Source organism: Triturus cristatus, chromosome 12 (assembly GCF_964204655.1).
Source record: "Triturus cristatus chromosome 12, aTriCri1.1, whole genome shotgun sequence".
Taxonomy (NCBI): domain Eukaryota; kingdom Metazoa; phylum Chordata; class Amphibia; order Caudata; family Salamandridae; genus Triturus; species Triturus cristatus.
In genome coordinates, this window is record NC_140595.1 from 467863261 (window position 1) to 467888683 (window position 25423).

At 45.2% G+C, this 25423-nt stretch overlaps 1 protein-coding gene across 1 annotated transcript in view; it reads left to right on the top strand.

Annotated features, from left to right (window-relative positions):
* The first annotated feature begins 823 nt into the window (after positions 1-823).
* LOC146776117 (acyl-coenzyme A diphosphatase NUDT19-like) overlaps positions 824-25423 on the top strand; it is a 177146-nt gene continuing 152546 nt past the window's right edge. The window contains exon 1 of the mRNA XM_085639443.1: positions 824-951. The gene's annotated coding sequence lies outside the window, so the exon portion shown is untranslated. The remainder of the gene's footprint in view (positions 952-25423) is intronic.

Here is a 25423-nt window from a genome sequence, read left to right on the forward strand (position 1 = left end):
TCTGAAAGTGCCCAGGGGTAAAGGGGAATTGGAAAAAGAGAGAGAGAAAAACAACATTGGCTCAGGTACCGTGTCTTTGATAACCTTGAAGGCTCCTCTTGGGATTGATCTTGGTACTTGAAGTGCCAAATGGGGAATACTTAAGCTTCTGATAAAGACTGAGGTTCTTGGCGTACTAATTGTGAAAAGAGATAATGAGAAGTGCAGATCAATATTAATTATACCTGTTACTGTATACCTATATTCTGGATTTTCTTTACAGGCATATATTTGTGACCTTTTACCAAATAACAATACCTAATTAAACGCAGAATATTCATATGAGGAATAATCTTTGTGTATTACACTGGATTTTCACTTACTACTTATTAGCGATTCTTACCCTAAAACACAATAACATAAATAATGAGCAATCTATATTAATAGCATATCTTAGTTCAAAATTCTTTTGTTTCTTTCACAAGTACCTGTGCTTTTTTAAAAGGCTGCCTTGCTTGTCTCTGTAACACACATTAAATAAATAAAGATTTCGAAATAAAAGAAACCAAACAATCAGCCAATTATGATGAGCTACAATTTCTGAGCTTTCTTCTGTGACCTACAAAGCTCCAATGATGATAGTTTTATGTATCCAGTTTTAAGGTCATTACGGTTAAAAAGCACCACAACTTTCTTAAAATTAACCAAAACTGTATTGTTCCAACAGGCATCTTGTTGTCACCACAAGATGGTGCCAAGTAATCATTCTTTATTTTAAACTGAATTGTTCAACTCGCCGATTGTTCGTGGAAGATTCAGGTTACCTTTTTTCTGGGAATTGTATGACAGCCGGAAGAAGGAACTCCCTGGAGCTGTTGAGGAGCTGTGAAGGAGTTGAGAGACGAAGATCCGACCGACAAAGAAAGGGACTGGAACCAGGAAAAAGACAGCTGCCAGCCGACGGGAAGACAGGTAAGGGATGAAAGGCAACGAGGCTAAGCATCGGGTAAATGTCAGAGCGGTGTAGATAGTCTCACCACACGCTCATGAATTAACAAACTCGTGTCCTCACGTTTCGCAGTTAACATGTGCAAAAGGCTGCCAGCAAGCAGGCTCATTATCATACTCATGCCGTCACACGTTCTAGAGCTAACAAAATGTGCAGGAAGATTACCAATGAGTTTTTGCACACTAAGATTATGTTTGCTCTGATCTAGACACGTCTCTCTGTTTTTTCAATCTTTTGCACAGTATTTAGTACAACAAATAAATTAAACTTTCATTATCTTGGTACAGTGTTAACAATGCAATGCTTTCTGTTATTACATTCAAAATTATATAATGCTCAGAACTGTCAATGCCATGACACTAATACTGGGAAAGGCGGGCATGAGGGGTTGTAATCATATCCATAACAGTCCTAGCTATAGGACATACCTGTCACATTATCAAAATTGTAATCATCATTATAGTACTGTACATCCCTTGGGTCGTCAAAATAATTGTTGTCAGAACGGGCCACAGGAGCCGCTGTATTCTGGGATCTATCAGTCCCACGGCCCCTACCGCCAGAACCTGGTCCTCTAGGGGACGAAAACTTCTGCAAAAGTAGAGGACACTGGCTACGCCAATGTCCTTCTTCCTTACACTAGGCGCACTGATTCTGACATAAAGGTGTCGTTGAAGGCTGTATAGTACAGGGGAGTTGTCGTGAAGGACCTCCCCGTCCTCTGGTATTACCCCGATATGCCTGCTGCAACAACACCTTCATCTTTAAATCCTTATGCTCTTTATCATTATTATCTTTTTCTTTCTTATCTCGATGCTCATAATATTGGGCCATATTTAAAATGACAGAGGGAGAAGAGGTAGACCAAGTACTCTCAGACGCCTGCAAATGGGACATTATTTCAGGAAGGAGGTTAGTGACAAACCTGTCAACAAACAAACAAACTCTCCCTTCCGTGGACATATCCTGTTCTGCCCACTGTAATCCAAAAATGTATCTCAAAACCTAGTAAAGAAATCAGATACACTCTCATCCTTCTTCTTTCGACAGGCAGTCAATCTATCCCAACTTACCTTCGTAGGTGGAATAAGTGTATGCAGTTATATAATAATGCGACCAGGCAAGGCAAGTATCTCAGCACGTGGCTTCCTATCTCGATCCCATCCCCTAATCACATCCCATGTATCGCCCAATTTGGTGAATTTTTTTAAATTTTATTATTTTACAGATTTATAAAGCGCAAACTTGACCCGAATCGGGTATCAGAACGCTTTACATAGCACCAGTTGAATTACATGAGGACACATTCATTTTTTGTTTTTGGTAGGCACAGGGAGATTAAGTGATTTGCCCAGAATCACAGGCTGTTCAGTGTCATTGCCGAAACTCGAACCGAGTTCCCCAGATTTCGAGGTCGACTGCCCCAGCCGCTAGGTCAACTCCTCTCCCCTGATCCTGAGTATGTACCTGCCGCCAAATATCAACCAGAACACGGAGACCAAAGAACATTTCAATGTCAGCAAGAGTCATTACAGTAGAAGAGGCAGCCTCTGTCAGTTCTTTATAATAGGCAGTAGGATTTTTTCAGAGGATCAGGCAAAGTAGTCTTGAGGGCTAAAACCTCATTCCTTTTCCATGGAGTATAAACCCATTGCTCCTGAAAGCGGGTGGCCACGGCCAGCCTAGTGACCGTTCCGTGCTGATCCGTCAATGCAGGTATTTCCGGATGATAAATTGGGTGTACTTCAAGCATAGGGATCTGAGTTATTTGAGTTGGACTCTTTTCATATACCCTGCTTCTATAAGAAAGTATATTGAAGATATTACCAAACACTTGTTCCGGCGCCAGGTCAGTAATATAAATGCGAGCTCTAATATCAAATAATATTTGAGGAGCTTCTTTTTCAATATGCGTCTGCCAAAGATCAATCAACGTGGCAGACATGTGCTTAAGGGCAAGGTGCTGTATAAAAGGTTTGAAATCACGTACAACCTGGCAGATATCCTCAAGACTATGGATTGCATTACGAGTCCATTGCATTGCCTGACTCACTATTTTCCTCTTCTCATCCTCCCTCACTTAAGATCTCACTAATGGACCTGTTCATTCCGTAAATCTTGTCAAATTCCTGTCTTCAAAACCACGCGCAGGTGTGTCAGTACCCAAAGACAATGGAGGATAAATTACCGAAACAGGAGTACTAGGCAGGGTTGTGGTCAGAGATTGTACCGGAGAAGAAGAAATAGAAGACACGGAAACCGGAACAGTGGGTGTAACAGATGTCATCGTCGTCAAAGATGACGAAGGAGAAGAAAGAGTAGGGGGCGCAGTAACCGGAGTGGATGTATACCAGCTGTAGAGACAGGAACACTTTGGGCAGGCGGTTGCAACTGGGGGGACCCACAGGATATATCCTCTGCGGAGCATAAGGGGGGGGGGGGGTCGGGTATCTAACAAAGCCTTGATGAAAATATCATCTTCCTCCTTGGCCACATAAGACTTATTAACGTGCAGTCGAAACCTCGTATCTTCACATTCTACTCCTGTCTCCTGTTTCTCCTTGTCATACACTACAGCCTTCTGCGTAAGTGTTTGCATCCTACCCTTCCATGCACCTCTCTGCATCTTTAATCGCCTTTGTCTGGCCTCCTTCTGCCAGCTCCGAAGTGAATCAAACATCGACTGTCTACTACGTCTCTTAAACAACTGCTCCTGGAGAAATCCAATCTTCTGTTCATCAAAAGTGCCTGTCAAAGGCTACTGCAACTCGGCATTGTCCCTCGTATATTTGTGCCATAATGTACTAAACATAATAGGGCCAAGGCCATGTTTCACATACATACATATCAAAGTTAGGGCTGCCTTCAGGAGGCGCAGGCTGAGATTCTTCCAACTGAGCATCTGCAGAGTAACAACAACAACACCACACACTCCAAATCTCACTTAATCCAGGCATTGCAAACAGAAAATGTAATCGTTCTTTTACCTGGCAAAGTATTTGCAAACACTTTTCACCAAAACACTCCTTCGACTGACACAAACTCAAACCATATCCACATAGAACCAAAACAGACTCGCCTCATGTCAGGTGCACAGAAAGACAAGTTCTCCACTGCCAACTCTTCAGATCAAACAGTCAGATCAAGGATTTTGCCATTAAGGACTCCAGTCGGGAGTCAGGCAGCATCTGTGAGAAACAGTGCTCTCCAGTCGGGAGTCAGGCAGCAGCTATGAGAAACAGAGCTCTTTGTGCAGTGATCCCTGAGCCGTTAGTCCGACCTGATGATGTCCTCGTCCTCCCCTCCATCCTTGGAAAGCGATGGGTCATTAACCCGAAGGAGTCGCTGTTCAGGTACCAATTGAAGGAAGTGACCCGCTCGAGGCCACCCGGGTCACAGTTGACCACCTCTCAGCCTTCCGTTCCAAAGGAAGAGTCGGTCAGACAGTGGAGAATATGAACCAATAACTGTTTATTCATATACACTCAAAGTGGAGCCTCATCTGTGCAGTCCATGAGAGTGCTACCGAGGGAACTAAAAAACAGTGAACATAGAGATACATTATGTACATTTAATGGTTGGGCAAGACACGCCCACAGTGGACTTTTCCAGGGAGATGCAGCTGGACAGTGAAATACAAAAAAAAGGTATTGTTTCTTGTATTGTACACAACCTAGTACAATCCAAGGTCGTTTCACCCTGTGTCCGTCACCAGACAAGTGGGTGAGGGCCTCTATCTAGTGAGAAAGGTATGCACTAATATGAACAGTCTATTCATTACCGAAACAAAACCTGACATTTCAGTAACAAAACTTAGCGAAGGCCATTTCTCAGAAACAAACGAGATCAGTTTCGAACAGCCTAAAATGGCGCCTGCAACAAAATGGGGTAGCAAATGATAACTAAAACATTTACATTGCATACGTTTTTAACTCTAGGAAATCTTTCATGCTATTAGTACATGGGAGGTGGAGTTGCTAACTTTCTGGTTGACCAAGATTCTCTTTCGGGTTGGGACGTTCTAGAGGCGCCATTTTTGGTTTGTGTGCACTCTAGTCGACTAGCCCAAATGCTATTAAATAGAGCTACAGCGTGGATGCGCTGAATGTGCGACAAAGACAAGCCTGTCTGTGCCCATCAGTGTCCCAAAAGGTAAACACAGGGAATCACAACGCGGTCGTTACAACGACTGCGTTGTGATTCCGCATACCATTACTCGGCAAGTCTGAACAACGACTTGCGGAGGGGGGGGGAGGTGTTGGATTTAAAATCCAACACCTTCCCTAGTGTCAGCACAGACTGGAGTTGGAATAGTAAATTATACTATTCCAACATCCAGCGCCCCCCCTCCGCAAGTCGTTGTTCCGACTTGCGGAGTAATGGTATGCAGAATCAAAACGCGGTCATTGTAACGACCGCGTTGTGATAAAAGGCGGTGGAATAACGTCATACATTCGTCCCAAAAGCGTCCAGCGCCAACCACCATGATGGATTTTCTTCAGAGGGTAGACCCTCTATCTCGTTTGATAGTGCAGCTCTGCACAGCCTAGCCCCTAAACTGAGATGTTCTCCTTATTGTTCCCCCTTTAAGATATCAAAAGACTTTACATGCTCTGACTGTGCTTGGACTCCTAACAATCAAGTCAACAATAGAGTTTCCTCTATTTCCTGCAGTCCCAATGTGCCATTAGCACAGTTCTCTGCATCTCTCTTAAATGTGAGGTCATTTCAGAAAGATGAAATACAGGTCTTTGACCTTTTAAATGATGGAAAGCTAGACACTGTGCTCCTCACCAAAATTTGGCTGTCAGATTCAGCCAACCCGATTTTAGCCACAGCAATCCCTCCTAGTTTTAAACTCCTTAGGAAAGACCGTGAAATAAGCAGAGAGGGTGGGATAGCCTTAGTCTACAAAATGGAGTATGAATGTGTAGCCTTCCCACTTGAGGGTCTTGTGGATGTGGAAGCAATTGGCTTCTGCCTGACCTTAACCCCTCAACAGTCACTGGTGGGGGCCCTTATCTATAGACTCCCGGGTCATGCTGGCCCATGCTTGAAACCATTAGGCAGTGCCCTGGCTTTGTGGTCCCTTAGGTATGCTCATTTTAAAGTCCTTGGGTACTTTAATGTCAATTTGGACAACCCTTCTGATCCAGTGGCCTCCGTACTCTTAGACACTATGTGCTCCTTTGCATTCAAGCTACAGGCCTTTGGCTCAACCCATCAAGTGGGCCATACACTAGACCAGATATTCTCCAACGTAAGCCTGGAGGTATCTGAGTTGGCCCCTTGTATGATCTGATCACTACCTTTTCCCATTCATGTGGCCGCGAGCGTCCAAGGGGCCCTCCCTTAGGAAATATACCCAGGCCTTTTCCCGGGACTTTCACAAAGTCAAGCAAAGTGACCTAACTCAAACACTGGTAGCGAACACCCCAGTCCTGCCTGGGGCTCTTGAAGAGGATGCTGCGTGCCTGGATAGCTGGATTCAAGAGACTATTAATGAGTTAGCCCCTATCTCGGCATGCCATTCTTCCAGGACTAAACTAACAGCTCCCTGGTTTAATGAGGACCTTAGAATGAGCAAAGAACAATGTAAACACCTCGAAAGGAAATGGTTGCGTAACTTCAATCTAGAGGATAGAGCCACCTATATGTTACCATTAAAGAACTATCAAACAAAGGTACAGCTTGCCAAAAAGGCCTTCTTTGGAAGGAAGATTGATGAAGCCGGTAACAAATCTAAGGAGATCTTTTAAATTGTGAAATCTTTTTTTAAACCTGATGTCATTTCTAGAGACTGCCAACCGTCTGCAGAATTGTGTGAGTGTAGGAGAGTAGGATCTGCACTTGTGTTGCCCCCATTTTTTTTCTGATGTATACACTGGTTTCTGGCTATAGTCTGGCTGGGTCCCTGCTAATCAGGGCCCCAGTCTAACTGATCTCTCTAAACAACTTGGTGTGCATATTAGATGCACTAGTGATTGGATACTGTGGTACCTTATGAGCCCCTAGTATATGGTACCTTAGGTACCTAGGGCATTGGTACTTCACAGGCCTACCAGGGGCTGCAGCATGTATTATGCCACACCTGGGAAGCACTCACAATCTGACACCACAGGCCTGCTACTGCAGCCTGTGTGAGGTAGTGTTAGCACTCCTCACTGAGGTATAGGTTCCTATATCTCACCATACACACACATATAAACCTATCAGTCACCCCTATGGTAGGCCCTATCAATCCCAAGGGCAGGGTGCTTGGTTTACTATGTGAGGGGGGGCTTCTGCCTGAGCAGGACCCCTCTGCAGCTGGCAGAGTCTATTCTCTGCTGCTGTTTGTGGATGCGGTTAAACCATATACTCTAAGTGCATTATAACCTCGCGGTAAATGCTAACTTTGGAATGACTGCATCAAAACATGTCGTGTTTGGTGTCAAACAACTTGGAATCCTACCCCCACACCAGTAACTGGTGTGGGAGTAGGATCCCACCCTTCTAGAGGGGACGACATGTACACACTGTACTACACGGTAGAAATCATCTAGAGCCCTGGCATCACAAAATGGATGCCACCAGCACAGACACCGGGCTGCCCTCCTGCTGCTGACCGAAACTCGCAGTGGAGGGAGCTCAACAAAGGGTTTCCTGTCACAGGGAGGTGTCACCACCTCCCAGACAGGATTTAGTGTATTGGAGCTGGGTGGGTGCACTCCTAGAGTGCTTTGAAGTCCTGCACTGGGGGAGCAGTAGGCTCCTCTGCGCATATGCCAGCTCAAACCGGTTCAGGGGCTACCTGCCCCTGCTCTGGCGTGAAACTGGACAAAGGGAAGTGGGTGTAACCACCCACTACCCTGACCCTCCTAGAGGAGTGGTCATAGAGCTAGTCCCTCCCATCTTTTCACTATAAGATACCATACATTGCCAATGCAATTTAGATTACACCTGGACGACGCTCTACGAAGAAGAATCCTGGCCCTTCAACTTTCTACTATCTCTAGAAGACCGAAGGATCTCCCTTGGAGTCAAGGAGTGACTCCCCTGCTTGGCAGGCACCAAAACTACTGAACTACGGTTGCAAACTTTACCGCTCCCGCCGGAGCCCGAAGTCCCTGCGTCCCCTGAAGCGGATTTCCTGACCTCTCTATGGCCATTTTGAGTCCCCAGCAAAGCTGTGGCATCTGGACCCCAGGAGTGACGAGGAACAGCAATGTATGTATGTATTTAGTTCTTGTTAAGCGCATCTGTCACCCCAAGGGTATCCTGGCGCTGAGACCCCGTTAAACCATCGGAAGAATGTTTACATTGCCCTAGGGAACAGATAGGTCTTAAGGTCCCTTTTGAAGGAAAGCAGATCTTGCTTACCCCTCAGCACTAGCGGAAGGGAATTCCATAGTGAGACGGCCGCATAGCTAAAGGCGCGGCCACCTATCCTTACTCTAGTGATCCTTGGGATCCGCACCAGAAACGCCGATGAGGATCTCAGAGGCCGGGCAGCTTGGTACCATGAAAACAGGCCCTGGAGTGGAATTGGTCCAAGTCCATGCAACGCCTTAAATACCAGACATGCCGCCTTGAACGCGATCCTCTGTTGTATCGGCAGCCAGTGTAGATCAGCTAGAGCTGCAGAGGAAGAAGCAGAGCGTGGGCGCGATAAAGCCAGTTTCGCCGCCATGTTCTGGATCCTCTGCAACTTAAGGATCAGTTTTTTAGGAGCTCCTAGAAGCAGTGCGTTGCAGTAGTCTAGTCTACTGAGTATAATACTACGCACCACCTCTGGCCTAAAACCTTGGGGGAGAATTGGCAAGATTTTGCGTAAGGCACGAAGCAGGCCCATGCAAGTCGCTGCAGTCTTATTAACTGAACCATCCAACTGTAGGTCCGGTTCGAATACCACTCCTAAATTACGGGCTGATTTAGCTCCTGCCACAGAGCCAGGAATGGAAGGTGGCCAAAAATCATCAGGCAGCGCACGGGGGAGGCGGTCAGGAGAGCAATGGAGAACCTCCGTTTTGGACCCATTGAACTGAAGTGAGTTAGTTCGCAGCCATTCAGCTGTGGCCGACATGCAGCGATGAAAGGTGTCTTTCGAAACCGACTCACTACCCTCAAATGAAAAAATCAGTTGAGTGTCATCGGCATAATTGATGACTGATATGCCGAATGACTTAATCAGTACTATAAGGGGTCGAAGATATAAATTAAACAGGATCGGGCTAATCGCCGACCCTTGAGGAACTCCCTGATTCACCTGTCGAGTGGCTGATCGAAATGGTGGTAAAGCCACCGCTTGCTGTCTGTCACTGAGATAGGACGTTAACCAATCTAAAGCTAGATTGGTTACACCCGCACTATGGAGACGCTCCAGGAGAACCGCATGGTCAACCGTGTCAAACGCGGCCGACATGTCCAGCAGTACCAGGAAAACTGACCTGCCCCTGTCGACACGCGTTCGTAGATCATCTAACACGGTGACCAATGCGGTCTCAGTGCCATGTGCCGGCCTAAAGCCATACTGAGCTGTATCCAAGCAGGAGTTTAATTCCAGATAGTTGGACAAGGCTTTTGTGACCCATCTCTCAAGGACCTTTATTACAAAAGGTAAAAGCGAGATGGGCCTATAATTAGCTGGACAAGATGGATCTAAGGAAGCCTTCTTTAATAGTGGAGTTACTATTGCCACTTTCCAGCTAACTGGAACTGTCGCCGTCATCAGTGACTGACAGCAGATAGAATAAAGTGGAGGGAACAGCTCATCCTGAAATGCCTTCCAGATCTTATGAGGCATTGGATCCAATGGTGAGCCCGAGGACACTCCATTGGCCAGTGAATCAAATTCCTCCGATGTAGGAATGGGAAAGCAAGGTAAATAAAAAGTATCTACCCTGTTGTTATCCCGGAGCGATACCGAGTAGCGAAGAGATTCCAGTGAAGGAGGTAACGGTGACCCCAGTTGTCCGGGCACTGAGAGTCCATTCAAGATGGTTCTTATTTTCTCCTCAAATGCAGCGGCCAAAGAATCACACAGATCCTGAGAGGCCGGGATAGCGGGAGCTGTACAGGACGGATTAGATAAGTTGTTGACCAGCTTGAATAGGGTTTGCGATTTATTCGTGGCCTTATCCAAGGTATCTTCTAAGAACTTTGCCTTAGCGCTTCTCAGCTGATTCTTATATACCTGTAAGGCCACTCTATACGCTACCCTGTCCAACTCCTTGTATCCTTTCCTCCAAGTACGCTCAGCCTGTTTGCAGCGGATCTTATGCTGTCTCAGATCGTCATTAAACCAGGCATTAGTCACTCTAGGTCTCTCCCTCACCCTCCGCAGAGGAACCAATTCGTCTAGGGATGTCGAGATTTGCTGACAGAGTGCAGTATAGCTCTTATCTACACTGTCCTCCACCTGAAAACCCCTAGGCAGTAGAATAGGGCGAGTTGGCTCTCTAAGAAGGCGGGTCCATTGGCGCTTAAATTTAAAGCCACTTGTGTTAGTTGATTTTAACGGCCCAGATAGACCAATGGACATATTGATCAAAAAATGATCTGTCCAACCCTGCTCCAGGATCTCTTTCACCACCACCACCTCCGGCTCAGCAAAGATCAGATCTAACACGTGTCCCTTAACGTGAGTGGGTGATGAAACCAACTGTGTAAGTTGAATGTTACCACACGATTGGCAGAGCTCTCTATAGGCCAGATCTTGAGGGCCGGACGGCCAGAGGTTAAAGTCTCCCAGTATTAAAACTTTAGCATGGGAGTTTGAAAGATCATAAATTAAATCAACCAATGGCTGAAGAGAGGTTGTGGTCGAGGAGGGAGGTCTATAACATAGCAACCCTGTGATCAACGAGCCACCCTGGGACATAATGGAGAAGCCCATAAGCTCAAACCCCATTACTTCCCTAACTGCTAACTCCACCAGGGAGATCGAATCTTTAAAAATGTAGCCTACTCCACCTCCCCTACCGGAGGTACGAGGTACATGTCTGATCAGATAGCCCGGTGGGCAAGCCCAACCTAATTCCAGTCCACTGTCCGCCGCGGTCCATGTTTCCGTTACAAATAGTATATCCAATTGTAAGGATTCCAATAACAGGGCTATCTCGGCATGATGCTTCACGAGAGAGCGAACATTCAGTAGACCGCAGGAAAGATTATTGGCTGCTGAAGGACAAAGTCGATGTTGAGCCACGTCCCCCGTGCGGTACGGTAAGTTGTTAACATCCTCATGGTTGTCGACCAGATGAGTGGCCAGAGGCGCCCCTGACGCGCACGGGCGCAAACGGGCTTACCTCTGGCGCACCTCCGGCGCAACTACGGCGCGACCGCTGCACGCATCCGCTGCGCGCCTGCTTTCCCATACCTATTAATAGTATTACGCCGCGCGGGCTTCCGGCTGCTAGAGCCTCTAGCCCCACCCAAAATGGCGCTACGGATGTCCAAGCCTCAGCCCTACCCAAGATGGCGGACGAAGCACGAAGCACCCCGACCCCACTGACTGAATCCCGCAAAATGCGGGTGAGGGCACAATTTAAGGTGCAGGTGAGCCTAATCTAGAACCCCCGCTTGCTATCCCCACAGATGCTAGGTGGAATAATAAATACCGCAAGAGCAGCAGCAGCGCAATATAATATAGCGCGATTTAAAATACACAGCGTACGCCAGCTAAAATGCTGTCAGGCAGATACACGATGGTAGAAGTCTAAGGAGAGTTAAAAGAGAGCAGTTTAAATAAGCTCTCCAGTGCGCGGGCTTCCGGCTGCTAGAGCCTCTAGCCCCACCCAAAATGGCGCTACGGATGTCCAAGCCTCAGCCCTACCCAAGATGGCGGACGAAGCACGAAGCACCCCGACCCCACTGACTGAATCCCGCAAAATGCAAGGGAACCGTGCACTGATTTCGAGTGCAAGCCCTAAACTACGTCCAACGAAGTTGTGCTTTGGACCACTTGTTGTCCAAGTCCCGAGCAGGTCTAGTACCGAAGATCAGTGGCCTACCTCGTCCCGAGTGACCGTGGGCTGTTGGTGAACTTTTCCTGCAAAGGCGTCTTCACGGTTGCTTGCCCGTTGGCTAGTGACACTCCAGAAGACTTCCACATCACCTTCAAGGGCTCGCCTGGTTGCTCTGGGCCTGCTCTCACTTACCCTCGCTGGGTAAGTCCATCAAACCTTGCTGGTCTGCTCCATCGACAATCTTCCATCCACACTAGACTTGCAGTTGCCAAGGCTTGTTGGCTCCAAACTGAGTGCCGATACCGTCAACAGCTGCAGACGTTGTGGGACCCTCCGAATCCAGCTGCTGGTCTTCATCGATCCCTCCTGGTCCTCGTGAGCGAAGAGACAAAACAACATCAGCGACCTGAAGAGACGCGACAGCTGTGGTCATCCATCTTGCTGGCCACCGGTCACTGGCAAGTGACTTTGAACTCTGTCCCCTCAATTTCTAGGTCTTCTGCAACTCCAATCCATCTTCGGATTCCAGCGGACACTTCTCTTGACGACGCAAGCAGCAAGTCTTCAGTGATCTCCATTGAAAACATCATCGCGACCCGACACCAAAGGACACGTATGCACCTGGCTTCCCTGGGTGAGGTAACTCTTGCATAACGGTGCCCAAGTGTGCATTGGCTCTCGAAGTACTTACCCTGTAAGTTGTTTGCTTGTTGTCCACTCCGAAGTGCCCTAGAACTGTAAAATACAAACCGCGACATTTGCCATTGAAACACATTGAAAACCCGCGTGTGTGTTTAGACACTGTACGCGTCTCCTGTGGGCTGATTACTTACCTGCTAACACTGCAGAAGTGAAGCCCCAGCGATTCCCAAGGCCCTAGGACTCTTCATATTGCAAGTCGAGTTTGTTAAACCACTATTTTAGTATATGGTCTGGTACGCCCCTAGGGCTACAGCCATATTTGTGCTTAATTTATTGAGAACTGTTGATCTTTTGAATGTTTACCTGGCTCTAATCTCATCAAGAGATTAGTAGAGTATATTTAGAAATAAATACATATATATTTGATATATATACCTGTGTGGTGTCTTTTCATTTGGTAATTCAAGAGATTATAAGGTAAAACAAGCTGGTTTACATTCCTCAGAGACTTAGCCTGAAGGCTGCTCTCCACAGCTACCACTAGGATAGCTTTCTTTAAAAGGTTGTCTTTAAACCTATCTACCAAGAGTCGAATTGGACTGGTGCAAGGTGGCCACTATAACTAGTGACCAGCATATGCCAGGCCAACTTCTCACAGTGAGGAGTTGCAATAATTCTTTCATGACAAGATCACTACCATTCAGGCAGATCTTCTTAAAAACTTGCAATCTAATTCTATCCTTCCTGATTTAACTGAAGCTCCTATCCCTATTACGGGAAGCTCCACTTGGGCAGTTTCTACCCTAAATCCCTGGAGGTATCCTTGTCAACTATTAAGAGCCTGAAGTTGGGTTCTCCTTCTGGCTCTTGCTCCACAGCTATGCTGACCAAGGTTGATCAGATCATCAATCCTTTTGTAAATAGAATATTAAACACCTCTCTATCATCTGGCAAGGTTCCAGCACATTGAAAAAGGGCAAAAGTGCCACCTCTGCTAAAATCCACAGCTGATCCGAAGCAGCTGGCAAGCTACAGACCTATGTCCCTCCTTCCTGCTTTTTCCAAAATATTGGAAAAATTGGTTAATGGACAACTGTCGCAATTCCTTGAGGAGAACAAGCTATTACATTCCAGTCTTTCAGGCTTCAGGCCACACTTCAGCACGGAAACAGCGCTTTTGAAAGTAGCTGAATATGTTAGAGGCATCCTGGAAATGGGAGGCCGACCATCCTGATTATGCTAGATTTATCTGCGGCCTTTGATACCGTTCCTCATCAAAGGTTGTTCGGATGTCTTAAGGCAATAGGGAGTAGGAACACAGCACTGAAGTGGCTTTCCTCTTTTTTGGACAACACAAGTCAAGAATTCTGTCTGCCTCCTTTTCATCCAAAGCTCACACATTGACGATTGGTGTTCCTCAGGGCTCAGCGTTGAGCCCTACCCTGTTTAATGTCTACCTTACGCCACTGGTGGCACTGGCATAGTCGCTGGGCATGAAAGTAACCTCTTATGCAGATGACACCCAGCTTCTCTTCTGTGGAAAAGGAATGGAGCTAAATGGGGAGGCTATCACAAACTGCCTCTCCAAGGTGTTTCAGCGGTTGGATAGGAACCCACTAAAATGCAACCCGGATAAGACAGAGATCATGATTTTCTGTGCATCTTCCCCTAACCTTTGGAGATCTTGTTGGCTGAAGGAGGCCCAGCTTATAGGCCCCCAACAGAGTTTTGTAAGGAACTAAGGCATTAAATGCGACAGTGCCCTCTCCTTTCAACCACAGAGTCAGACTCAGACAAGCTCCTGCTTTGGAACGCTTCAGATGCTGAAAAAATGTCTGCCCTTTACGTCAGAATCTGCTAGCAAAATGGTCATCCAATCGCTAATAACCTCATGACTGGACTTTGGTAATTCCCTTTATTTTGGCCTTCCAGAGTACCTTCTATGCAGACTTCAGGTGGTTCAGAATTTGGGCCCTCAACTGTTACTCAATCTCTCCCACAGATCACACATAGCTGCTCACTTGGAAGCTCTTCACTGGCTCCCAGTGCAAAAGAGGATACTATTTATTATGGTTTTAATGCATAAAGCCGTGCACGGCTCAGGTGCCGGCTATCTGAAAGAGAGGATCCATGTTTACCTCCTGCCCGCACCTTGCACTCCTCTTCTGAACAGCTGGCTAAAGTCCTACATATCTGCCTGCTCAGAACAAGCAGCAGATCAATCTTTTATTTAGGGCTGCTTAACTGGAACAAGCTCCCTAGGGAACTATGTTTAACACTGGACAATCTGTTCTTTAAAAAGAAGCTGAAAACTTGGCTTTTTACACACCCTGTATATGTTTCATATGTTGGTGCCGTCTTGTCTTTAGCACCTGGACACTCTTAGGAGTATCTGTGCGCTGTAAAAAATGTTTAAAACTTAAAACAAACTCATTTGAGAGCTGCAGGAGAAGCCCTAGTCCCCTCGCGGCTCCCTACATGTATCCATCCTGGGTGCAGCAGAAGCCGGCTTTGCTCCCGCATGGCGGGAACAGATTTTTTTTCTCTGATCCTACCGGGCGAGAGTAGTTTCCCAGCCCATAAGAGTGCGGGCATGGAAAAAATGTGTGCTGTTAACCAGCAGGGGATTTTTTCAATGTAGAAAATCTTAAGTAGTCTTCAAGAAATTAATTGTTTTAAGCCCTTTTTAGTGGCTTGTAAATAGATTTAAAAATTAATTATTTAACTCTACAGCGAATCTATCCCAACACTGGTGCACACAAAAATTAACAATGTAAAACGGGTGTATACTTTTCAAAATACACATTTATGTAGAAAAACGTGCTGATCAAAAAGGTACAAAATGCAATTCACATATAGGCAAAAGTGACTGAGATAGAGATTCTTCACTATGGTTATTTAGTCTCATGGGCACTTTTTCCATAACCCATTTCAAACATTAGAAAACAGGCAAATCATCATTGGTTATACAATGCACAATTCTTGAGATGATGGTTACAATGAAAATGGGTTTATTAGTATTCACCCCTTTTACATTGTTCATTTTTGTTGTGCACCAGTGTTGCAATAGATTTGCTCTAAGTTAAATAATTAATTTTGAAATCTATTTACAAGCCACTAAAAAAGGGCTTAAAACAATTCATTTCTTGAAGACTACTTAAGATTTTCTACATTGAAAAGAATCCCTTGTTGGCACTGTTTCCCGACATTGAGTTTATATTACCATATTGGGTTGCCCATTTTCCCACTCAGTTACCCAGCAGTATCATATTTGCAGCTCCCACTTGATGACAGTGCACACGGTGCAGGCAGGAAAACTCTGGCTGGCCTGCCACAAATTTGTGGATCCATCGCAAATTTGCAGCAACATTTTTTTATTTATGCTTTTGGCCCTGGGGGGGGGGGGTATCCCTATTCTGCCCCTTATATATTTTTTTACCTTTTTTCTAGGACTCGGGACTAAGTCCTGAGTCCTAAGATGCCTGCTGCCTCATCTTTGTTAATGTGGTGGCAGCCAACTTGATCTCGTCTGCAAATATCAATATTTTTTTTAGCTTTAATTTCTCAAAAACTACTAAACTACTAAATGGATTTACACCAAATCACAAAAAGTACGATTTACAGACCAAGATTTAGCTTTTTGCAAAATTTGGTGTAAAATTCATGCAGAGTTTTTGACTGTAGTTGTGTCTAATTTTCTTATGGAAAAATTAAGGGGAAAGCACGTTTTGGGACCTCCACTTTTTCGCTACCCTGCTTGAGGGATCACTCTGAAACAAAAAAGGCCCTTCCTATAAGGAAAATGTTACTTACCCAGTAAGTATCAGTTCTTGGCATGTAGAGCTGTAGATTCACATGCTTTGCATACTCCTGCCACCTAGTTTGGGTCCGGATGTTTGCAAGTTGTTTTTCTTCGAAGAAGTCTTTCCATTCACGAGGTAGGTGACTCCTCCTTTCGGTGATAGTGCGCATGGGCATTGACTTCATTGTTAGATTGTTTTCCCGCAGAGGGTGAGAATGGAATTAGTAAAGGTAGAATAAAGATGTCCATGCGTATGTATAAAAGATAAGAAAGAACTGCAACAGGTATAGGTACCTGGTGCGGCGGGTGGGTGTATGTGAATCTACAGCTCTACATGCCAAGAACAGATGCTTACTGGGTTAGTAACACTTTCTGTTCCAGGCATGTGAGCTGTAGATCACATGCTTTGCATAGACTATACAGCAGTATTATCCCAAAGCGGTGGCTAACCTGTAGCTGTTGCAGTTGTTTGAAAAAGTGTTTTAAGTACTGCCTGGCCTAAATTAGCTTGTTGCCTCACTAACACATCTACACAATAGTGTTTGGTGAATGTGTGCTGTGTAGACCATGTTGCTGCCTTACAGATGTCAGCTAAGGGAATATTCCCTAAGAAGGCCATAGAAGCTACTATTTTGCAGGTGGAATGTGCTCCGGTGGGGTATTGGCAATGTTATTTTTGCTTTTGTATAACATGTTTGGATACATTTAACAATCCATCTTGCAAAACCTGATTTAGAAATGGGATTGCCTTTATGTGGTGGAGAAAAAGCAACAAAGAGCTGCTTTGTCTTACGAAAATATTTTGTTCTTTCTACTTAATATAGTAGAGCTCTTCTAACATCAAGTGTGTGTAGAGCTCGTTCTGCTACATAATCAGGTTTGAGGAAAGAACACAGGTAACTGTACTGATTGATTGATGTGAAAAGCAGAAACCGCTTTTGGAAGAAATTTGGGATTGGTTCGAAGAACCACCTTGTCTTTGTGAAGTTGAAAGAAAGGCTCTTGTATAGTTAGTGTCTGGAGTTAATCAACTCTCCTTAAGGAAGTGATTGCATTAAGAAAAGCAACCCTTCCATGAGAGAAATTGTAGTTGACACTTGTGCATAGGTTCAAAAGGTGGGCTCATTAGCCTTGTAAGGACTATGTTCACGTTCCACATTGGTGCAGGTGGAGCTCTTGGTGGTATTACTCTTTTTAGTCCTTCCATGAAGGCTTTAATCACTGGTACTCTGAATAGAGATGGGTGTTGTCTGTTTTGTAAGTATGCACCCACAGCTGCTAAATGCAATAGAATGGATGTATAAGCTAATTCAGATTGCTGTAAGTGTAAGAGATAACAGATGATGTTTTGTACTGAAGCATCCAGGGGTTTGATATTGTTATTGTTACAATATATAACAAAACGTTTCCTCTTTGCTGCATAACATGCCCTAGTAGTAGGTCTCCTAGCCGCCTTTAGGATATTCATACAGTCTAGTGGTAATTGTAAATAACCAAACTCTATTACTTCAGGAGCCAAAGCGCTAGGTTGAGTTCCTTGGGATTTGGATGCCAGATTTCTCCATGGCTCTGAGTGAGGAGCCTGGAGTTGAGATCCAGCTTTTGGTGTGGAACTACTGACAGCTCCAGCAGGGTGGTGAACCAGGGTTGATGTGCCCATGTGGGAGCTATGAGAATCAGTGTGAGGGATGTTTGCCTGAGCTTCCGAACTACCAGCAGAATGAGTGGGAGAGGCGGAAAAGCATAGGCCAATATCCCTGACCAGTTCATCCATAGGGCATTGCCTTTGGAGAGTGGGTGTGGGAACCTGGAGGCGAAGCTTGGGCATTTTGAGCTGTGGCAAACAGGTCTATGTGAGGAAATCCCCATTCCTGAAAGTAGGAAAGAAGAATTTGGGGATGAAGTTCACACTCATGGATTTACTGTCTCTGTCTGCTGAGAAGGTCTGCAATTTGATTGTTTACTCCTGGAAGGTGTTCTGCTAGGAGATAAAGTTTGTGATGTATGGCCCATTTCCAAATGGCTTGTGCTAAGCATGGCATTTGGAGAGAGTGTGCCCCCTCCCTGTTTTTGTATGTAGTACATAGCTGTCATGTTGTCTGTGCGGACTAAGACAGTTTTGCTTATAAGGTGAGTTTGAAAGGCTTTGAGCACCAGAAACACTGCTAGTAGCTCTAGGTGATTGATATCTAGGCTCCTGTACTTTGGAGCGATGCGTCTGCTGTTAGCACAGTCTGTGGAACAGGGTTTGAGAAAGGGCCACCCTTTGGATAAATTTTGTGGGTTCCACCACTGCAGAGAGCGATGGGTGTGGCCATCTACCAACACTAGATCGGTCAACTGATCCTGCAATTGGTTCCACTGACTTGCTAAGCATTCTTGAAGGGGAAACAAGTGAAGTCTAGCGTGGGGAACAGTTATAATGCAAGACACCATCATCCCTAGCAGTTGCATGAATACTTTCGCTGGTAATAACTGGTTGGGCTGAAATTGATTGAGAATGGACTGAATATTTTGAATCCTGGCTGCATTGGAAGAGGCTAGAGCTTTCTGAGTTTCTATTGTGGCTCCCAGATAAGTTTGTGTGTTGGAAGGCTGTAGATGAGACTTTAACCCATTTACTGTAAACCCTAGTTGGTAAAGTAAGTGAAGAGTGGTTTAGGATGTTGGAGACACATTTGGTAATTGCTGGCTTTGATGAGCCAGTCGTCCAGGTATGGGAAGACATGGATGTGTTGTCTTCTTAGATGTGCTGCGACTACTGCCAGGCATTTGGTAAATACCCTGGGAGCAGTGCTGACTCCAAACAGGAGAACTTTGAATTGGTTATGATGACCCGCTATCATGAATCTGAGGTACTTGCGGTGAGCAGGATGAATTGGAATGTCGAAATATGAGTCTTTTAAATCTAGAGTAGACATAAAATCGCCCTGCTGTAAAAGTGGGAGCACTTGTTGAAGTGTTACCATGTGAAAATTCTCTTACAGTATTTAGTTCTCTGAGGTCAAGAATAGGTCTCATGGAGCCGTCCTTTTTGTGCATGAGAAAGTACAGGGAGTACACATCTGTTCCTTGATGTTGTAATGGCACAGGTTCTATGGCTCCTTTGGACAGGAGAGGCTGTACCTCTTCCTGAGGTTGATGTAAATATTCTGGTGACATTTTGTGAGAATGTGGCGGAATGTTTGGGGGATTGTTGGTAAGCTCCAGGCAATAACCATGTTGGATAATTCCTCACACCCATTTGTCTGTATTTATCGATTGCCAGATGGGGAGGAATTGTAAAAGACGTCCCCCGACAGGTGTTAAATGATCGAGTGAAGTGTAGGCTAGTCACTGTTTGTTAGGAGAGGGGGAGGTACGTGTTGTGGAACCTTTAACTCTACCCTTGCCATTGTTACCTCTGTACCCTCCTCTAAAGAAGCCTCTCGAGGAGGGGGATTGATTGTTGCTCTTGTAGGGTGCAGCAGTAGTGTCTGAAGAGATGGTCTTGGATCCCCCCCGATAGAAGGAGCGACGAAAGGAGGAGACTGTAGGGCTCCCATAGATTTAGCTACTTCTGTATCCTTTTTCGTCTTTTCTAAGGACGTATCTACCACGGGTCCAAAAAGATGCTGTATATCGAATGGTGTACTCAAAATTAAGTGCTGGACTTCAGGTTTAAATCCAGAGATCCCTAACCATGCATGCCTCCTTAATAATACACTAGTATTGATTGCTCTTGCTGCAGTGCCAGCAGCATCTAAAGCTTACCTAGTTGATGAATTTGAGATGAGCTTTCCTTCTTGGACTAGGTCTTGAGTTTTGGCCTTATGCTTATCTGGTAGAAATTAGAGCAATTGCTTCTATTTCGTCCCAGTGTGCTCTATCATACCTGGCTAGAAAAGCCTGTGTGTTGGCAATACGCCAGGGATTTGCTGCTTGGGCGTCTACCCTTTTACTGGCGGCATCTATCAGTTTGGACTCTTTGTCTGGAGAGGGGGCATCCCCAGAAATTTGTGAATTGGCCCGTTTACGGGCATTAGATACTATTAAAGAGTCCAGTATCAACTGCCCTTTAATAAAAGCTGGATCTAAGGGGGCAGGCTTGTGCTGTTTGTCTATCCTGGGGGTGAGAATGCGAGCACGAAAAGGTCTGGCTCATCATGCTTTTGAGCATAGGGAGAGTGTGAGTGGACCTTTGTGAGCTACTAAGGGTTTCAAATAGAAAGTCCTCTTCAAGGGATTATTTATGTAACTGTACCCCATGATACTCTGCAGCTCGTGATAGTAATTCTATGTACCCTACCTTGTCGTCAGGTGGGGAAGACTTTGTAGGGTAAAGGTCTGGGTCATTATCTGTGGGTGAGTCAGTGTTCTAGTCTATCCAGGGATCTGTTGGTGAAGGATCATTCCCACCATTCCCATCATCCTCATCATCAGGTTGTGGAGGAGAGTTAGTTGTTGTAATTAGCAAGTGATGTAACTGTAGGGAAGGTGGTGATGGAGGAGGAGGAGGAGTAGAGGGGTTAGTACCAACATGCTTCCTCTTCCAAGGAATATGATAAGTGTCCTCTGACTCTGATTTACGTTTCTTGGTAGAAAGATATCCTGTCTGAGGATTAATATAGAGATCTTTCTGTTTGGGGTCCGATTTCGGGGGAGGGACGTCAAAACAGGGGTCCTGCTGCTGCAGAGGAGCATCTTTCCGTTTCAGACCTGAAGTTTTCAGTGCCGGCATCAGATGCATTTTCGGTGCCGTAGGTTTAGGTTCATAAGCCGGTTTTGGTTTTGGCATCGAATGTTTCGGTTCTGAAGCGGTTTTCGGTTTTGAGCCTGAAGGTTTCGGCTCGGTGTCTGACTTTGGCCGACTCGATCCCCAGCTGGTTTCGAGCCGGAAGGCAGGCGTTGGAAACATCTTCTCGGTGCCAACTGTGGCCCGAAGGCGGAGGTGGGACCGGAGCCTTTTGCTTGGGCTGAATAGGTTTTTGAGGCAAGGGGTGTTCAGTACTCATGATACGTTGACCTTGCGGCACGTGTTCTTCCATGTCAGAGTCCGATTCCGAAAAGGACACAGGTTCTTACTGTTCTAATTCAGCCCCTTGCGCATCGTAATCTTCTTGCTTGGAACCTTCTCCAAAGATGTCCGGCGTGGATTCAATGTTTTGGCTTTGCATTTCACGCCGTCGAGCCCGACGATCGTGGAGCGTTTTCTTTGAACTGAAAGATTTGCACGTGTCGCAGCTCTGTTTGTTGTGCTCTGGAGATAAGCACAAGTTGCACACTTTGTGCGAGTCGGTGCGTGGATACTTCGCGTGGCACCGATCACAGACTATGAATGGAGTCCGTTTCATCGACTGTGAGGTGGACAGACGCGATGAGGCCCGACGGCCTTCCACAAGTTTTCCGATCGAAATAGAAGTTTTGTCGACCGATAACATACGCGGAGAAGTGGGATACGCATACGAAAACAATACCGTCAAGGGTAGAGTGGATTGCGCACCTAGGGGAACCCGAAGAACGGTTTCGAACCGGAATGCAGCAATACACTTCCGAACACAATGGCGGAAAAAAACAATCTAACAATGGAGTCAATGGCCATGCGCACTATCACCGAAAGGAGTCACCTACCTCGTGACTGGAAAGACGTCTTTAAAGAAAACAACTTGCAAACATCCGGACCCAACACTAGATGGCAGGAGTATGCAAAGTATGTGATCTATAGCTCACATGCCTCGAACCTATAGTTATATTTGTTATATTTAGGTCAGTGTTTCCATAGGAAATGCCTTTTTAGGTCTCGCCTACGCAGTGCGCATGCGTTGCGTTGGAAAAAGACCTTTAGTCATCGGCACAGCTTTGCGGGCAAAAACGTGCACGCGTTGCATTGCTTCCAATGGCAACGCGTGCACGTCTGGACAGCACATCAACAAGTATGGCAAGTGGGGTTGTTTGGGGCTACAACAACCTGGAATTTTCACACTCAAGCGTTAGTGCTCTAAACTAAGTTCAGGAATCCGTGGGTGGGAAAAGTCGAACCTTGTAGAACTAAGGCAAAGCCTTAGTAAATGCAACACACTGGTGGTTTCCTCAGACCTAGGCATATTTTTACTATTGTTTTTTTACGAATTGTATCCGAGCACATAAATAATCAAAGTATTACTTATGCTACTACAGTGCATATGTACGTGATAAACTGGTGGCACTTGTCTCATTCTTCCTATGTGTCATTGTCTGTACAGCTGGGAAGTCTGAAGACACCCCCACCGCACAAAGAATTTTAAGTCATGGGCAAAGTGGGCAAATGCCCCAGGCCCCCATCTTCTAAGGGCCCTCCTCTGAAAGTAAACTGTTTTTCACCGTTGCTCAACTCGGTCTATTTCTGTAACTCAGCCTCTCTCTTTATCTCTGCCTATCTCTTCCTTTGACTTTTTCTCTCTTTGTCCGGCGTAATGTTAATGATTTTTGAACCCCTGAAAAGGCATTTCAGCTGTTTTTGTGTAAACCAGGTTTCCAAAAGTTTGCCATCATGTGTACTTTAATTAGCAGATAATGGGTAATAAAATTCAAAGTTATTTCAAATGGGGGTCCCAAAATATGTCTTGCCCAGGGGCCCTAAAAATCCTGAAGACAGCACTGCCACCACATCAATTGGCTGGACCCCTACTGCAAAATCCTAACACCAAACTTTGTGCTCAGTTGAACTTGTTCGCCAGATCCAGAAAGCTGGTACATCATTGGCACTTGAAGACTCTCCTAAACTCTGTAAAGTCAGCAGAGGTGGTGAGTGTGTGGGCTTGAGAATACCCTTCCACTGCCCAGATTCACCACTCGCCTCTGGGAAAATCCTAAAACTAATCTTGGTGCTTACCTGAACACATGCGCTTGATATGAAGCATCAGCAGTCATAGCACATCGGCAAGCCAGCAGGTGGGTGTTAGAAATCTGGTCTGCCTTAGTACTTTCTTTTTCGTGTTTTATCGTACATACAGTAGACACTTTTAAATATGGATGAATCTGCTTCTAAGGACTCTGCAGCATAGAGTCTCTGTTCATAAAGACCCAGCAAGTGACCATTCAGCTACCATTGACACTTTCCGTAACCGCGTCCCACTAAGACAATATTTAAAGAAAATTAATCTAACAAGTATACTATTCCTGATTACTTGTCAAGGAGAATTAGTGAGCCGCTTGACACACAAAAAGAGCATTGTAAAACATCGCATGTCTCGTTTAATGAGAAGGAAACTGTAGGTGTTTCAGAATTGGGTAACTCCTATTTTGGCTCTGATGCAAGACATTCAATATATATTAGCCTTAGTGTTACAACTATTGTCTAAAAAAAGGCAGCACGTTTAACCACTTGTTACTAAAAGGGTTCTTGACGGGACTCCTCGCAAGACTTACATCCCTCAGACTGATTTTCCTTGTGTAGGCAAAGATTGAAAACGTGCTGGCACATGCATCAACAATGCCATTTGCGATTCCTTGATAGCGAAAAATAAGGATTCGCTAATAAGGAATAGCAAAAGGCTATGCATGTAGAAATCGCTTACAAAATAGCGATTTCTAAACATTCCTTAATTGCTACTCGCAAATTGCGAGTCGCAATTAAAGAATACCTCCCCATTGATTTCTATGGGCCTAGAGGCCCATAGGAATGAATGGGAAGACTTTCTCAATTTGCTAATCTCAATTAGAGAATCGCAAATTGCTCATGCTATTTCAAGGGTGCCAGGGTGTCAAAAAGACACCCTGTTGCACCCCTGAAATCTGCATATGAATACATCTTGCACACACACAGTGTAAAATGGAACTTTGAAAAATGCACTTTAGTGCATTTTGAAAGTTTTTGCAAATTACCATGAAGTTCAACTTCATGGTAATTTGCTCCCCCTATTAGCGAAATCGCTAATTTTTAAACTTTCATGCATTGCATTTAAGGAATCTCAATTTGGGATTCCTTAAATGCAATAGCAATTTAAGGAATCGCAATTTAGAGATTCCTTAAATTGCGATTTTTGCATTTGGGATGATGCATCCCAAATGCAAAAATCCCAGTCGCAAAGAGTCAGATTCTGAGAATCTGCCCGTTTGCGACTGGCTTTTGCTTTGATGCATGTGGGCCGTGGTCTTTTTGGGCAAATGTATTGGTGAACTTCCAGCAAAATTTAAAGAGGATACCTTCCATCTCTACGAAAACCTCCCACCCCAACCACACGTTCTCCGACTCGCATGGTCAAAGCCCAAATTAAAGCCTGTCTTCAGTTTTCTTTGACGTCAGATGTTCACTTCGATGATTTTATGACTTTTGGTGCTGTCCCATTATTTTAGGTGATTGCAACCTAAAGCGGTGGACCACGCTTCTGAACCCAACAGCGGAAAAAAGAATCTGAAGATGGCAACTACACACTGTGGGCCTATTTCTAACATCATAGGGAGACAGCACTAGCCACCTAGCCGTTGACATCCAAACAGAAATATAAATAGAGAAAATTGGAACATTCCCAGACCTAACTACTAGATGATGAAATAGTGTACAGCATGTGAATCCAGAAAAGATTCATGCTGCAACTATTGTCACAGCTGAGGCCAAAGAGGGTGAAAATTGTAATGTCTGCAGAGTGTTCAGTGTTCAATGGGGCACAATACCCATAACTTCAAAATATTAGGTGAAACCTGTTCTGAAACAGCCCGTGAAAGTTTACAATACTTCTGAGCAGCTTCTTAAGCAAACAAGCACCATGCACCAGGCATCAGAATGGTATTGTCCCAACAATTTTAGAAACATACATTCCTCTACTGTTACTTTTACCCGTCAGTCACGTTTCGATCAGATTACCCATTTTCAAGTCTTTAGCCTTGGTCACACTTTACAAAAGCATGCTCTTCATTCTTTCCCAAAAGTAGTAAAAGCACCATTTCTCAAGCTAAATTATAATATTGTTTCATCTACCAGTTGGTTTCCTTCTCTCGCCCTCCCTCCTAGCCACTTGTGCTCAAGTTGCTTTAAGCCCAGTATGTGGCTGCCAGTTGTGAATCCTTCACCTCCACGATCAATCA